Source organism: Pteronotus mesoamericanus, unplaced genomic scaffold (assembly GCF_021234165.1).
Source record: "Pteronotus mesoamericanus isolate MK-2021 breed Mesoamerican mustached bat unplaced genomic scaffold, CSHL_Meso_final scaffold_54, whole genome shotgun sequence".
Taxonomy (NCBI): Eukaryota; Metazoa; Chordata; class Mammalia; order Chiroptera; family Mormoopidae; genus Pteronotus; species Pteronotus mesoamericanus.
This window is the reverse complement of record NW_026555321.1, coordinates 11,721,636-11,739,390: the sequence shown is the minus strand read 5'-3', so window position 1 is coordinate 11,739,390 and position 17,755 is coordinate 11,721,636.

The window sequence follows — 17,755 nt, the reverse complement described above, 5'->3', positions numbered from 1 at the left end:
CCTCCAAAGGAAACTACAGATCAGTCCAGTTTGTGAATTTTATGCAAAAACACTGAATAAAAATCCTATTGTTTCTGGGTTTTTCTTTTGTTGATGATCTTAAATTTTTCATGTATACTGGCATAGAATCTGCAAGTAACTACAAGTTTACTGCATTTCTTATATTGATACCTTATATTTCTCTTGCCTAAATGCATTGCTTGGTACTTTGTAAATGATAGTAAACTGGAATTTCTTTTCTTGTTTCTGATATCAAGGAACATTTTCTCATTTTTCAATATAAGCACAATGCTGAGAAGAATATTGGTATCATGTCAAGAAAGTATCATTCATTCCTATTTTTGTTCAGAGTTTTTTTAAGTAGGAATGTAGTTTGAATGTATCAAAGATCTTATTTAGCATCATTTGAAGCAACAATTAGAATGTATTCTTATTCTGTTAATGTGTGTTTTTAATCAATAAAGTTCTTAATATTAAATCATTCTTATACTTTTTGCCCCCTTTTTTTTACTATATTATATTTGCTCATGTTTTATTTACTATTTTTGGAGTTTCCACATGTGAGATTGACCTATTGTTTTTTCCAGGGGAATATCTATGTCAGGTTTCTTTTAGAACTTTACTGCCTTCAGTGCAAAGTATTTGAAAGGTTTCTTCTTTATGTTTTAGAACAATTTAAACAGACAGGATTTACCTGATTTTTGAAGTCTGAAAAGTTCACTTTCTTCCCAATTCTTTTTTTTTAACTGTACCTGGAAAAACTCTGGTAGAAATTCCACTAAGAGTGAAGTGGTTGACTTTGGGAGTGAACTTATCAGAGATTCTTCCTTCTAGTTTTCTAAATTTAGGGAGGTTTGGAAACCCATTTTATAAGAGAAGTTAAAGGAAGGCGACAAAGGAAAGGTGCAAAGAAGCGGGGAAGGTGCCGTCCATAGAATGAATTGTAGTTAGTGAAACTGTCAGCTGGAAGAGTATTTAGGAAGCCATTATAAAAGTCCAGGAAAGAAATGAGAAGGATATATATTAAGTCAGTGGCCAAAAGGAGGGGATGAATAGAACTGATAATTAAGCCTTGAGGCTGGATGAAATGGCAGGGGGAGATGTAGAGATAAGAGAGAAAGCAGAGCTGAAGTTGGCACCTTAGAACAGTGCCAAGCACTTAAAGGGCACTAAACGGTTATGTGTGGAATGTATGGGGAAATAAACCTAAGTAGTATATGCTTAGAGGCCCAGGTCTGAGCAAACACACTGAGGAGAAATTATCAGAGAAGTTGAAAGAAAAGTGGGGGTAACACTGACCTTAGCCAAGAATGAGGAAGCTCGCAGAAAGAGGAGAGGGTCATTAGAGTAAAATGCTGCATGAAGATCTTCTAGGATCAGTAGATTATTGGGGTCTTTTGAGAGAGATGTCTTAACAGAATGGTGGGGAACCAAGCCATGAGTTGATGGGAGAAGGTGGAATGTTTTCAGAATAAATTAACTGAAGGGAACAAGGTATTTACCTGGCAATTTAAGAAGTACCAGCATGGGGGGGGGGGTGATTTTTTCACAAACAACAGGGATTACAGGACAGGGAAAGTTTGACCCGCACTCTTGGCTGACTAGAGTCGTTTCTTGTTGCTTTGGATTTTTTGGCCACCATAATTTCTTATGAGAAAGTAATTAATTTCATTATTACACTGGATCCAACTGAATCAGTAAGCTGACCAGAATAACTCAGGAATACCTTTTTTTTCATGATCTAAGAAAAGGTCTCCATATTGGCCTAAAATATCATGGAAACGGTTATTTTTGGGCTTTATAAGATTCTGATTATAGGCAGTCTATTTACTGGTGAACTCTATTTCTGTTTCTTGTTAGTAGTACTGACCACAGAAAGTTTACATGAAGTACTCCAAGACAAATAGAACATTATCTGCATCCCTAGAAGTCAGGCAGTCACTTCGTTGAGAAAGGAAGACAAAAAGAGGCGTGGCTGTTTGGTTCTTGGAGAGCCAAGTTCCCTAGCAACTGTGCCAAGGTTCATTTTTTCCAATTCCTTGTCAAGTGGCAGGCCTTATCTCAGCCTCTCATTCTGAAAGTGCCCTGTCTTGGGAAGTGGTTTGGATGTCACTGGGGAAAGCATAGCATTGGTCACTAACTTTGTAGTTTTAAAAATGTTTCCCAGTGAAAGCGATTCTGTTATTTTGAAGTTAAAAAAAAGTGCTACAACTATCATATATGTCTCACATCTGGGGCTTCCTGGAAAGACGATATGCAGTACAAACATTATATGTTCACAGTGATTATATGGGACTACGGGATAATGTTATTTCTTTGGGAAAACAGCAATTTAAAGCTAGTGTTTGTGAAGGTCTGAAAATACTCTGTTGTGGGGTCATCCTTCTCCAAGTTGTCAAAGCATGCAAAGGGCTTTCTGGAAGAAAGTTTGGAGCTTGGAGGGTTCGAACAAAATTAAACATACTATCACCATATAATCCAGCAATCATGCTCCTTGGCATTTATCCAGAGGAGTTGAGAACTTATATTTACACAAAAACCTGCACACAGATGTTCATAGCAACTCTGTTCATAATTGCCAAAACTTGGAAGTAACCAAATATCCTTCAGTAGGTGAATGGATAAATTGTGGTACATCTAGACAATGAAATATTATTCAGTGATAAAAAGAAATGAGCTATCAAGCTGTGAAAAGACAAGGAGGAAGCTTAAATGCATATTCCTACATGAAAGCAGCTAATCTGAAAAGGGTATATACTGTATGATTACAAGTCTATGACATTCTGGAAAAGGCAAACCTATGGAGATGGTTAAAGGATCAGTGTTTGTCAGATATTGGAGGGGCAGAGGCAGGATGAATAAGCAGAGCACAGCAGATTTTTAGGGAAGAAAATAACCATAATCATGGCTATATGTCATTATAATTTATCCAAAGCCATAGAGTGTATTACATGAAGAGCGAGCCATAATGTAATGTACGGACTCTGAGTGACAATGATGCGTCAGTCAGTGTAGGTTCACCAATTGTAACAAATGCACCCCTCTGGTGGGGGATGCTGGTATGGGGAGGTTACGCCTGTGTAGCGATAGGGGCATATGAGAAATCTCTGTACTTTCCCATTAGATTTGCTGTGACCTTAAACTGCTCTAATAATAAAAAGTCTTAATTATAAAACAACAAATCACAATACTTTACCAGTGATCTCAATCTTCAGAATAAATAAGGTGTCACTCTTTCCCCTCACACAGTGTCCTGTGCTGTGTCAAGCCCCTTGATACATGTTCTGATGTGTTGAGAGTAGATGTGTTGAAGACTAAGTGATGAAGGTGTTTGGTGTCTCTCTCTTTATAAACAGATGGCTGACGGAGTGTGTATGTCAGAACTCCCTCCTTGTGTGATGTTTGCAAAGCTGATGCTGTTTGGCACTTTGCCTGTCCAGACTCTTCCCATTGAATAGACTGCAGCCTCTTCTTAAATTTTGGATGTTCCATTTTCTGGCAAGAGTACTTTCGGGTTTCCTAAAGGTCAATAAATATTTGTAGAATGATGGCGAAGGGAAAATGTTGTTTTTTCTGTTTATATGCTTCCCCTCTCTTTTGGAACAAAGGATCTCCTTTACACACTTCGAGGAATAGAAACTACTTATTCCACTACAAACCTCTGTCATAGGTAGGAAGTTGTAAAGAAATTGTTGTTTGTGGGGAAAAAAAGAGCATTGATTAGAGGATGTGATACTAAATTCATGATTGCTATAACTTCTTTTGTTTTCTCAAATATATAATAAGTAATAGTAGTTAGATTTTATGCCTGTGGGGTGAAATCTAACTACTATTTAAGGAATAATATGAAGAGCAGAACTTTCTTTTCACACAGAAATTACAGATTGGAGAGAGAAGACAAATGACATACATATGCATTTTTGGAAATTGTATATTTAAAAAATGTGAGAGCATTTTATTTTCTTGTCCTTGGAAACTGGGACTGTTAGCATATCTATCTATAAACAATAGTTTAGGGTCCATGTACTGGGATGGAAAATGTCCTCCAAATTTCGTGTCCTTCCAGGAACCTCAGAATATGACATTATTTGGAAATAAGGTTATTACAGATGTGATTAATAAAGTTGGAATTTATAGTGGAGTAGAGAGGGCCCTTCGTTCATGTAATTGGCGTCCTTATAAAAGAGAAGAGACAGAGAGGGACAATGGCCACGAAAAGGCTGAGTTGGAGGTGGGAGTTAAGCTGTCAGACCGTAAGGAGTGCCTGGGGAAGCCAGAAGCTGCAAGAAGCCAGAAAGGATTTTCCCTCCAGGGTTCAGAGGGAGCGCGGCCCTGCCAATAGCTTGATTTCAGACCTCTAGTCTCCAGAACTGTGAGAACATATATTTCTGCTGTCTTTAGCCATCCAGTTTGTGGTACTTTGGCTGTGGCGGCACTAGGAAACTACTACACGGACATAATAATAATGTATACAGTTTCAAAGTCATGACAAATGTCCAATTATTGGGAACTGAGTTAGTTAATTGTGGTATATCAATAAAATATTTTATTGCCTATAAATCTGACTGATATGTAGACTTTAGTGATACACAAAAGGCTCTGCTAAATTATAAATAGCAATCATGTGGTACGCACACAATGATGGCAATCATAAGAATCATGTATGTTTAACCACAGGAGTTTTGAACAAGATCTTTATTCTTACATAATTGGTGGAATATGGTAAAATGTTCCTTGTTTCTGTTTCTTTTAATAAGAAGAATAAATATTTGATATAAAAATTTAAAAACAAAGAGTCACAAAAATAGTTTGATCTGTAAGTCATCATTAACTGACTTAGATTGAGATTTGAACCAAATTTGGTTCATGCCTAGGGCCTAATGAATTTTTCCCCTTTTTGTTGCTTTTGAGACTGAACTAGCATATACTGAAAAATGAGACAAATGGCCCTTTAAGGAATTGGGATTGGTTGCAAACTTCAAGATCTATAAATTACATTGATTCTCTAAAATGCTGAACTTTCCGCTAGCTAGGGCTAAAACGAGTGAAAAAACAAGTAGTCATGGCCAAGCAACTTAGGAATAAACAGACACAGAAACGTACAGTTCTTCTACATGTTTTTTTGTACAATTGAAACTATAATTAATACCTCAAGCCCACAAAATGAGCGGGATTGGAGGGCTTGGCTTCTGGAGAAATATTTGCAGTGAAAGTTAAGAAGCTGGCGAAACAGCTTATTAAACTAGCCCGTCCCATATAAATACCATAGTCTGGGCAGTGATGAAATCTTGCTGGAAGCCTCCAAGTTAGCTCTCAGAGCCAGGGTCAGCTTTCATTATACAACTGGAGTTGGCTCTTTTTCAGGCTAGCTGACCTCTTACTTTGTGCAGGACTGTAGCCCTCTGGCTTCTCTAAAAAAATATTGCTCCTCTCTCCATAAGGAATTTTTTTTTTTAAATTGGTTTCTGAAGTATCAATGAGTAGTGAGTGTAGAAGAATTAAAATAGGATCCAATGCAATAAAGAATCCTTGCATGATTGTCCATCCCCACGTGAAATGCAGTTGCTATTTATTTGACGAACAAAACAGGAAGTCATTCTCTTAGTGAACCATCCATTAAGAGTCAGCTTATGATGATTTATATCCCATCACAAACCACTAGTATTTAAAGCAACAAATGCCTTGAGTTTTCTAATCAGAATTTTATCCTTGACACTAAAAGAATGTGGATGTTTGGTACATTCACATTACTAACAATCAAATCATCTACTTAATGATTTAAAAAAAAAAATCACTTCTTTTCCCATCTGGGAGGGAATCTTCCAAAAAGGCAGTGTTTTATAATCATCAGTGCAACCATGTCATGGATTAATCTTGGTAAAATCTCTCTTAGAGATTGTCTTAGAAAATGAAAGCACAGAAAGAATAAATAAAGCACCACAGGAGTAGAAGGGAAAAATATTCATATGTATTTGAAAAAATATTCATATATTTTCTAACCTGTGGGTGCCAACAGTGGTTCCTGAACTTCCAGTGTGAAGGTCCCGACTGGGTACGAGTTGTACTTTAGGTGATTCAGGCTCTGAGTGGGCGTGTACCTCTGGGAGCCTTTGCAGAAATGGTTTCTTCCCACATTTCTAAATAAAAATGCAATCTCAGAATGAAGGTTCTTAATGTAAGAATGTACAATTGTATTTTTTTCTTTCAAATAGCTCTAAAAAGAAATAGCTTCTGGCCTTTTACTTAATGTTAAGATGATTGGTATATTCCTGGTGTTATTTGTTATTTTCTTCTAAATAGTCTAGATGCTCTTAAGAATACAAAAAGATAAAGAAGAAAACTGCTTATTGCATAATGACCTTGCTTCACCAATTCCTTTTCCCCATTTCAAGATGCTACTGCTCAAGTGGTACTGTCTTCTATATGATACCACTGAGATTTTAAGAATGTCTTTTTATGGGGGATGATTTCATTTGCTTGCCAGTAGAGATTATTTCGAACAGGCACTTTCTAGAATTTATATCTTCTTCTATGTCATAGTTGGAGGATGAAAAGTGGCCCATTTTCTGTTAGCCTTTTGTATTTTTATTCTTTTCCTTCATTGGCAGTTTCTGGGAAAGGTGATTCTGAAACACATTTTATTGATCATCAAAAAACTATTAATTTCAGGTCTGAAAATTCCAAATGAAGTGTCTTGACAGCTAAAGCACATGTAATTTTTAGGCTCTTTCTGAGGTTTATGGAGCTTTATTGACATCTACTTTGTCTAACAGCCCATAAGGGGATAAAAGGCAATACCTATGCTCCCGACAAAGAAGTAAATTTAAGCGAGACAACACTTGTAGCGGTGCTTGTGCCCACCTCCAAGAATTTAATTCTTACCTCCAGTGTTCAAATAGGTAAAAATTACCCAGGGAAGGACATCTTGCCACTTAAGTCAAACTTAAGAATCTTTGGTTCTTAGTCTTGAGCAACAAACTGTTTTTTAAAGCTTTGGCTGGGTCTACAGAGCAAAACATTGTAAGTTATGAACGAAGACTGACCAGATGATTCTGATCCAAAACTCTGCAGATCTTTGGTATGAATGAACATTACTGATAGTCTGCAAACAGTATATCTGAACATAAACAACTGTCACATCCCAAGTAACTTTTCTAAGTGAACTTTTGAGGTGAGGGACTACAGAGCCCTTCCAACCTGATCTCATACTCTAGATGAGGAATCTTCAGTTTATTATTACTAGCTAGTCCTATCTTGAATTATAATAACAATGATAATGAAGATGATGATATCAATGAACATTTATTGAGGCTATGTTCCAAATGATTTGTTTTCCAGGCATTATTTTATTCAATCCTCTCTCTAGGCTTGAAAGTCTGAATAATCTGTACGGAAGTAGAGAATTACAGATTTAATTGACATTTATTTTACTCTAAAATTTAAATGTTACTGAATTAGGGAATCCTGAAAATGAAACTAGGTTAATACTTAACAAAATATATAAAGAATGATCACCCACATAGCCATTCTTCTATTTTGTTCTATGATTTTCTGCACAGACCCTATTAAGTGTCTAAGGTTCTGTGGCAGATTTGAACTTGTATGAGATAATGAGGAAATGGAAGCAAGCAACTTGCAAGCTAATTTTTATAAGTGAGGACACATTTTAGCAATGAATAACCACAATATTAAACTAATTTTAATTTACATATTTTCTCCTTGTTCTACCCTTTTCCAGTGCATTGTTTGCTGTTTAGATTTGGATAGTAATTCCATGAGTTAGATACTTTATTTAATTTAATGTTGCCAAGGGCATGTGTTATTTGACTCAATATAACAAGTAAAAATAGAAGTTTCAACTAGAGTGACTGCTATATTCTACTAATCATCACATTGTGGCAGGCACTCTCCTAACTACTTTCTAAGTATCATTTCATTCAATATTCACAGCAACCCACAAAATGGATGCTGTTAATATTATTGCTGTTTTGTAGATGAAGAAACAGAGTCTAAAAGAACTTAATAACTAAGCTCGCAAAGCCAGTAACATGCGGACGTCCACTATGTTTTTAAAATTAGTTCTGCTTAATTTTTGAGTAGGAATATCCTGGTTTTTTTTTGTATGGTCTCAATATTTTCTCTGATGTCTTTGATAACATCAGTAATAATTTCTTTAGAATTGTCATTTCTGTGCAGTTTCTGTTCCTTCTGGCTTGCTCTTTTCTGGTTGCTTTTGTCTCTAGCTTTTATGTTAGAGCAAATGGTCTCAACAAAATCACTGAGGAGATTTTTAAAGAATACTGATGCTTAGGACCATCACAGACCAGTCAAATCCAAATCTCTGCTTATAGGGCATATTTCTTCAAGCTTATTAGTTGATTCTATGCTCAGATCATGGGAAATCCTTGAGTGCCTGTACGTCTACTTTTAAGAGTGGAAGACCAAAAAGATGACTGGAAAATTCAGGTCCAGATAATTCAGCAATGAATTTTGTTGAACATTAATATAGAAATAATACTGATATTCCATGAAATCTTTCAGAAAATAGAGGATGATGCCCTATTTAACTCATTTTATGAGGTCAATATCACCCAGATACCAAAGCTAGAAAAAACATTAAAAATACATACATACATAAATGCATACAAGCATAAATACATACATAAAATAGATATACATACATATACATGCATACAGAAAGAAAAAGAAAGAGAAGAAAAGATACAGAAACAAAACATATATACATACACACAGAAAATAAGAAATAAAATATACATACATACGTATGAAAATACCTCATGAACATAGACACAAAGATTCTTAACAAAATGTTAGCAAATAAGTCCAGGAACACAAGTCAATTTAGCATTTGAAAATCAATGTAATTCACTTAACAAAGGAGAAAATACATTGTTTCCATAAATGTAGAAAATATTTGAAATAATTCAGTATTTATTCATGGTAAAACATTTAATCAAATTAGAAAGGGAATCATCTCAATCTGATCAAGGGAATATATTAAAAACCTATGGCTAATATTATGTTTACTATTGAAAGATGAAATACTCATCACTCCCAAAGATCAGGAACAAGGCAAGAATGTTGACTCTCAGCCCTTACATTCAACATCGTACCAGAGAGCCTCACCTTCACTATTAGGCAAGAAAGGAAATAAAAGGCATAAAGACCTGAAAAGCAGTAAATCTACCTCTATTCGCAGGTGATATAGTTGATTATATAGAACCTATGAACAAATATTATCGGCAACTATTATACTAATTTAGGGAGATGACAAGATAAAAGGTCCATATGCAAAAATCTGTTGTGTTTTTATATCTTAAAAGAAACTGAAAGCTCTTACCATGAGAGTGGGACTAGTTAAATTTAGTTTCATTATAGGATGGTCTGTTTGGTGGTTTGTGGAGATAGCCCAATGTAATTTTTTAAAATATATATTTAATATTTTTAATAGTGGGCTCGTTGGATTCCCAAGAGAAGAGTTTTCCAATCTGTTTGGAGGATAACAGCCTGGCTGCCAGTCTTCTGAAGGCTGGGAATTTGAGAATTCAGGAGGTATATTTTCACTTACTCATGCATTTGGTTCAAAAATTATACTCTCAGCTATGCCTGGCATCTGTGGTACAAATGCCTTCCATTTACCCTCTCTTGTTATTTCAAATGAGTTTGTTTCTTAATTTTTATGGGGTTGTTTACTTTATTTTATAGAAGTACAATTGATTTTTTAAAAATATTGATCTTGTTTCTTGTTACACTACTGAACTTATTTATTATTGGGTTTTATTACCATATTATAATATTCCACTATATCCTTTATATTTGGATTGTCCTCAGTTTTTGAATATTCTGAGCAACACTGCTATAACCATTTTTGAACATGGTTTTTAACAATTTTTAATGCAACTACAAGATTTCAGATAAGTTGTTAAAATACAAAGTAATTTAACTTAAATATAAATAAATAAGTTTAAAGAAGTAGAGACCATTTTTCTCACATAATCCCCTTTTCTGATGAAAGGGATCAAAAATGTAAAAAAATATTATTGAAAAGATTAACTAAAGAATGTACTGAGGTTAAAATTTTCATGGTTGATCAAAATCCTAGCCTGTTTGAGGTAACCTTGAACAGATTACCCAAAATTTTTTTGCATGGGGAAATAATGAAAAAAATTATGAAAATATCTTTTAAATTTTAACTAAAAATAGGAAAAGCTATACATTTCAACATTGGCAAGATTTCAGCTCTTAATGAGAAATGAAAAGGAAGCCAAATTCAAAGAAAAATTGTTTGGTATATTTAAAATTTGAGTAAATTATTTTGTGGGCACTTTATAGAACATTTTGATGTAGTATTTTTGGATACAGGTCGTGGGTTAAAGGTTTGTTTGTTTGTTTTTTAAGTCAACAGTGTTGATCTGAAAGTTTAAGTTTCTTGAGTTTAAGGGCATTATTTTCATTAACATCATTTATATTTCTGTTTTCTTCCTGTATCATTTTTACCCTCCTTTTCCTAACCTTTACTTTGCTTACTTCAGTATCTGTATTTATGAGTTTTCCAATATGTTGTCTCCAAATTTTGTCACCCTCCTCATTTTCAACAACTTCTCTGGCTTTTTATTAGAGCTGGTTAAGATCCTAGCTGTGAAGTTCTGCTTTTGGACCACAACTTGCATTCATCTTGCTCATTGTTACTCTTACAAAACCTATTCTTCTCTCTCATCAAAAAAGCTCTTTTTCTTTTTTTCCTACCCCTCTAATGCTAACCCAAGGCTTGGGGCTTCTCTTGTGTATCATTAGAATTAATGCTCTTGTTAGCTACGCAGAAATGCTTTCTCCTTTCACTTTATGGCTTATGGGCTTTGCTGATTCCTAGTTTTTTGGTGAGTAACAAAATCAGTTTTTTTCAGCTGTTACTTCTGGAAGCTGAGTTTTCCTGGAGATGGTCTGATGACAAATATTGGCTAGGTATTCTAAGAGGAAGTCAAGTGAGAGCCTCAATGTTCTCACAGATCCATGGCCCATTTGATGATTAGTTTACCTCCTACCTATTCTCCAGCAGGATTTATTCCAATCTTAACTCCTGATTTCCACCTGGGTTCCTTCCGTCTAGTTTTGTCAAATACGGAGTTTCACCAGCTTGCCTCCTCTCTTCCTCAAAGTCTCTTCATCTATTCTCCCATTCTTTCCTTTCTATCATTGTTCCCTTTTTCCCTCCAATCTGAGTTTTTACGTGGGTGCCTTTGATTCAATCTGCATATTTTGAGCCCTGCTCTGTCATACACCCTTCTTTCTCGGTCAACTTCTTGAACTCAATTATTCCCACCTCTAAGGAAATGTTCTTTTCTCTAAGCCAGTGGTTTCCAACTGGGGATAATTTGTCCTCCTAGGGGATATTTGGTAATGTCTGGAGATATTTTGGGTTATGACAACTGGTAGGGGAAGTACTATTCTTTTCAATTGATTAGAGGCCAGGGACACTGATCTTAGAAAGCACAGGTCAGACCCTCAGAGCAAAGAAGTACTCAGCTTGAAATATCTTTAGTGCCATAGTGGGAGAACTCTACTCTAAGCCTAATTCAATCTCAAATTTTACTTCTCCAGGAAATTTAAATAGTATGTTCTTTTGACTATGTTTACCCTTTTGAGCTCTTTCTTCCTCTGTTTCCACTTTTTCACTAAAAATCTTTTAGAGTGGAAGTCAATACTTTCTGGCTCAATTGACCTAAGTTGCATGCATATCACTGAAAAACACATGATAATCTTGAAAATTTCTACCTACCAGAAATTAGGGCTTCCAGCAATGACAAGGGAGTTAATGAAGCAGAAGGGAACATTTTTCTTATTGCCAGCTTGTGAGGTGGTTATTGGCCACAGAAGCCTATGATCTTGAACATGAATAGTTATTTAAGCACTTGTTTTATTATGGAGGCTAAAATGTGTCCTTGCTGATTTTAGTTTTTATTAATGCAGGACAACAGATTCATGAAATGAATATTCTTAAAGATACACTTAAAATTTAATTGTATGAGGCCAATGGGCACAAGAAAAGATGTCCAATATCACTAGTCATTGGGAAATTAAAATCAAAACCACAATGTGATATCACCTCATACCTGTCAGAATGCCTATCATCAAAAAGACAAAAACAACAACAACAACAACAAAAGCCAAGCATTGGCAAGGATGTAGAGAAAAAAGAACCCTTGCACACTGTTGGTGGGAATGTAAATTGGTGCAGCCAACTATGGAAAGCAGTATTGAGGTTCCTCAAAAAATTAAAAATAGAACTGCCATACAATTCAACAATACCACTTCTGGATATTTATCTGAAGAAAATGAAAATACTAATTTGAAGAGATACATGTACTCCTATGGTCATTGCAGCACTATTTACAATAGCCACGATATGAAAGAAACCTAAATGTTGATTAATAAATGAATGTATAAAAATGTGGTGTAATAGATGTAATGAAATATTATATTACTTAGCCATAAAAAGAAGGAAATGTTGCCATTTGCAACAACATGGATGAACTTCCCTAGAGGGTATTATGCTAAATGAAGTAAGTTAATATGATTTAACTTATCTCTAAAAAACAAAGCAAATGAACAAACAAAACAAAATAGGAATAGACTCATAGATACAGGAAATGAACTGGTGATTACTGAGTGGGGACATTTTGTGGAGGACAAAATAGGTGAAGGGGATTAAGAGGTACCAACTCCCAGTTATAAAATAAATAATTCATGAGCATGTAACATACAACATAGAAAATGTAGTCAATAATATTGTAATAACTTTTAGTGGTTACAGATTGTAACTAGACTTATTGTGGTGATCATTCCTAAAAGTATATAAATATCAAATTGCTATAAGGTATACTTGGAACTAATAGGATATTATATACCAATTATGTTTTAATTTAAAATTTTGATTCTGTAAAATAATTTCCTACAATACATGAGTATTTTCCAACAATAATAAGCATAATTAAAAAAGCAAACAGGTCGCTTGGGCCCAATCTGCAAGGCTCTACTGTGGGTGTGATCCTCCCTAGTGAGGCCATGGTGCACCTTGAAAACACTAACAGATGTTGCATCATTCATGGGGACACATTGCCCCAAACATTTGTTTCTGTTTTTTTTCTGAGAGTGTTTAATAGAAAATTTTTAACCTACACAAAACAACACATTCCTAGCAAAATGGGAAATAACCCCAAATTTTTCCTCTACCATATAAACTACCAGAGGCAGTTGGAGTTGCTGAAGTCAGAATTGAATTCCTATTTTCCTGCTTGGAGGAAGAATTATAAAACATCATAAGACAAAACTCTGGATAAAATTTCTCTTCCTAAATGATAAAGAAAAGCTAGCAGGTTTGAATCATTCGTATATAGGTTAAAAAAAGAAAAAGCTCTATCCAGTCACTATTCTCAATGCAAATAAAACTCTGCAATGAAAACAGAGTTTGTGATGGAGAGTGGCTGTGTTTAGACATTTAAAAATGTGAAATGAAGAATGCTGTGTTTAAACAAAATTAATATCCAACTTTTTTTTTCACTGAAAAAGGCCATTGAGAATATTCCTTTAAAGAAATAAATAGACATACCAGGGACTAAGAGACTTTTCTATTTTGTTACCCAAGTAGTTTGAACCCTCACCAAGAGGTGATATACTGAAATTTCTACCCAAAGTAGCTTGAACGTATACCAACAGGTTCTATGAAATTCATTTCATCTTTTTCTAAGTTGGCCATCAATATAACAACATCTTATTAATTAGCCAATGATACAGGTAGGAAAATTTTTTTAACACAAGGGGCCCGTTGAGGTGTTGAGAGTAGAGGTAAAGTATTTTAAGAATAGAGAAAACCCTAATCCTAAAACACACTATTAGTATTAGTAGATTTGAACATTTCCCTGTATATAGGAATGATTTAATTCACAAAAACTTCCAAGAAATTGACACATAACTCTTTTTACTCTTTTAAGGAATTTGTTCAGAAATTGACAATCGCTCTAATGAATGAAAATAGCTATTATGAATGCCTTTAAGCCGTATACCATAGCTATATAAAAAAGGAATAAAATTTATAGATGACAACCTTATCTCTCTAAATTATTCATTTTTAAGAACTCAAAATCAAGGAGATAAAAAAGAGGAAAATAGCTAAAGAAATTTAAAAATTCTCGTTTGACAGTAATTGGAAACCAGTGATTGGAAGCACTTGGTGCAATGTGTTTTACAAAGGACTTTTTAAACTTTATGTTTTTGATTGCTTTTAAAGCTCTTCACTCTTCCAAAGCAGCTTCAGAAAAAAGTGTCAAATTGGAGCTGGAGTACTTTCCTAACTGCAGGAATAAATTTTGAAAAGAGAATTGCAGTTTCCACGAACTAAATTATATCTTATTTTACATTTTAGGAAAGAATTCTCATTGTTACTCTTGGGTCTGAATGTTTTATTTCTGACAATGGAGGGTGACTCCAGAAGAAAATATAGTTTGTGAGCACTGTTCAAGGAATTCCTGCTTTATTCCTATGTCATGTGTTAGTTAACATTTCCTACTCAGCATTTGTAAGTCAGGAAACAAATGGCACCCTCAGACGACTTAAGTGAAAAGTTTAATGAATGGACTATTTATAGACTTGCAGGCAGGGTTAAGGAAACAAAACAGAGATGTGAAATATCAAGATGCCAGTATCAGCCGGGAGCCTATACTGCCTCTAAGCCTGATGGGACTGTCAGTGAACGTGGAGGCAAAAGCTGTGGAAGTGGGTCCACCTGATAGGAGCTGCAATCCTAAGTAGATAAATTGTGCTTTCCAGGTTCCTGGGACTGTCAGCTGCCCCCTTGCTTGGGGCAAATAGAAGCAGTGGTGGGAGACTGGATGGAGGGCAAGAGGAAAGGAGAAGCCATAGTTGATTTCTCCTCTCTGTCTCCTTCCCAGTTCTAGTTCCTGTTGGACAGTCCCATTGTGGATCCAGCTACTGCTTGGTAAGCCTCGCCCCGTCTCACTTTTTCCCCCTTAGCATTGGCAGTGGGTTCTTTCTGTTGCTGATGTCTGAGTTGACTGGCTTTTATTACTTCTGAAACCAATTTATAGCTTTAATTCCCTCCATTTTAAAAACTAATAATGGTTTATGTTTCCCTGTTTGATCATGATGTATATTTTATATTTTGAATTGCTACTATCAGCAGTATTTTATTTTTTCCTTATATTATCTTTAACCTATATCTTATTATGTTTTGTTATTGCTGGCATAGTAGAATGACTTTATATATCTACCAACCAGGCTGTACTCTGATATTAATTTAAATGTTTATTGATTCTTTTGTGTTTTAAATGGAGATAATCATATCTGGGAAAAATGTTTACACCTGTTACTTCTTTTGCTTTGCATATATAATTGCACAAGATTTAGTTCTTAGGTTTGATGGTAGTGGTAATAGCAGAATTCTTTTCTTGACTGTGATATTCATTGGAATGCCTAAGTTTTTCCATTTTGGTACAATGTTACAGTTTTTTAGATACATAGATGTTTATACATTTAGTAAATTTCTATATTTCTAGTTTGAGTGTTCTAATAAAAAAATTGATGGTGAACCTTTACCATTACTTCCTCAGCATCTACTTAATCACAAAATTTTCCTTTTTTATTTCCTTAAAATAGTATATTGCATGGATAGATTTCCTGATTTCAAAACTTTCATGCATTATTCACTGTTCATTTTTTCAGTATTTTTTATTTTCTGTTGTATGCTTTTAAAGTTGTGAATTTCCTAGGAATATTGCTTTGGCTATGGCCTAAAAATTTTTGATAAAATGCATACCCAGTTTTCTACTTTTTAGTGATTTTAAATTTCCCTTATGATTTTTTTCCCTTTGCTGGAGGGGTTATTTAGTAGTGTTATTTAGCTTCTATATGTTTGCAACTTTTAAATTTATTATTTTGTCATTGATTTTCAAATTTTCCTAATGGATTATATAGTAGATGTGATAATTTTTAAAAAATTTATGGAGATTTTCATTGTGGAACTCTATATAACTGATTTTTGTGAGTACTCTCTATTCCAAAAATATGTATTCTCTCTTGGCTGTAAATTCCATATAGACCTACATGTTAGTTCTAATATTTTAAATTTTTGTATTGCTTAACTTATTTGGTTCTGAGGGGGACATGTTGGAAACTTTAGTTCCAACTGTTGATATATCTGTTTTTCACTTTATTTCTCTCAGTTATTGCTCTCCTTTCTTTGAATCTATATTCTTAGGAGCATATGTTCATCATCTTATATCCCTTAGTTATACTTTTCCTTTTTTCCAGCATATATTATTGCTCTTTATCTTTTATGCCATGATTTTGATTTTGTCTGATATTATTAACATTGTTGCTGAGGCTTACATTTGATTTGTTTTCTGGTTTATCACTATTGATGTCATAAAAGTATTCTCCTATATTCTAAAGGTTTTGAAATTTGCATTTTACATATAAATCATTAATCCATCTGGAATTGTGTATGATGTGAGATATGGATCTAATTTTATTTTATTTTTCTCTACAGAGTCAACAGTCATTATTTTTCCCACTGATCTGAAATGTCAGCTCTGTTATATATGTTCCTACATATATGTTGTACTGGTTTCGGGCTCCCCACTCAGATCTATTTGTCTGCTAATGTACCAAACAGCTTCATCTTTCTAGCTTTATACTAAGTCTTGTATCGTGTAGAAGTCCTCCTAAGTGTCTTAATTCCTTCCAAGCATTCTTTGTTAGTGTCTTGGTCCTTTGCTCTGCCATATAAATTTTAGAAAGAGTTTGTTAAGCTGTAGAAAATCTTGCTGTCTTTTGTTGTAGAATGTGCTGAATTAACATCTTCACATTTGCATCTTGTATTCATGAACATCGCTGTTCTCCTTATTTATTGTAGTACCCTTTAGTGTTATTAATTAAATTTTCATAATTCTTAACGTAACAGTTATTCACTTAGAGCACCGAGCTGGAATCTATTTCTGCAATCATTGCAAGGTCTTTATAGGGCTAAGGTGATAAATGCTTGACAAAAGGTGATCCCCTGTCTTTAGTGCATCTTAGCTTGACCTGCCACACCAAAATACCATAGACTGGTTGCTTAAACAAAAAAACAAAACAAAAAACACTTATTTTCTTATAGTTCTGTAGGCTACAAGTCCAAGATCAAGGTGCTAGCTGATTCAATTTCTGTTGAAATCTCTCTGGCTTGCAAACAGCTACCTTCTCACTGTTTCCTCATATGGTGGTAGTCAGGAGGTTGGGGGGCACAGAGGAAAGAGGGAGGGAAAGAGAGACAGAGAGAGAGAGCATGGATGAGCTAGGAGCCGGGGAGCAAGTACAAGCACACACATAAGCTTTCTGGTGTTTCTTTTTATGAGGACACTAATCCTGTGGGATCAAGGCTTAACTCTTTATGACCTCATTTAACCTTAATTACCACCATAAAGGACCTATCTCCAAATATAGCTACAATGGAGATTAGGGCTTCAACCTCCAATGAGTTTTGTGGATACAATTCAGTCCATAGCATAGCGCTACTGGCTCTTCTTGTAGCCCTTTGTTTTGGGGACTAGGGGTAAAGGACACCACTAGCCACAACCTTATCCCATGCCAAACAACTTCCTCCTCCTCATCCTGCTATGTTATGGCAGTTACAGTTTCAATATGATTGCAAAGATGCTTGAGAAGTACTCCTTTGGAAATC